Source organism: Penaeus monodon, chromosome 24, assembly GCF_015228065.2.
Source record: "Penaeus monodon isolate SGIC_2016 chromosome 24, NSTDA_Pmon_1, whole genome shotgun sequence".
Taxonomy (NCBI): Eukaryota; Metazoa; Arthropoda; class Malacostraca; order Decapoda; family Penaeidae; genus Penaeus; species Penaeus monodon.
Genome location: NC_051409.1, coordinates 37,159 through 37,477, shown reverse-complemented (window position 1 = coordinate 37,477; position 319 = coordinate 37,159).

Here is a 319-nt window from a genome sequence, read left to right as displayed (position 1 = left end):
AAAATCAAACTACACACATATATACAACCTGCATTACATTCTATAGGAATATAGTAAAAAAAAATTCAAAATTTAGATATCGCACACATGATAAACCATTCATTACATAGGAATATAGTATAAAAAACAATGGTAGTCAATAATAGAATAAATAGCATAGAGGATAGATTGTCGTAGTTGGATGTGAATAGTATGGTAATAGGTGAGGACGGTAACGTTTTATGCAAATGCATGTACATGATTTATTAATTTTATATATACGGATGTAATAGAGATGTGTGTAATGGTTGCGTATAATTTTCGCCGAAAGGTCGACCGG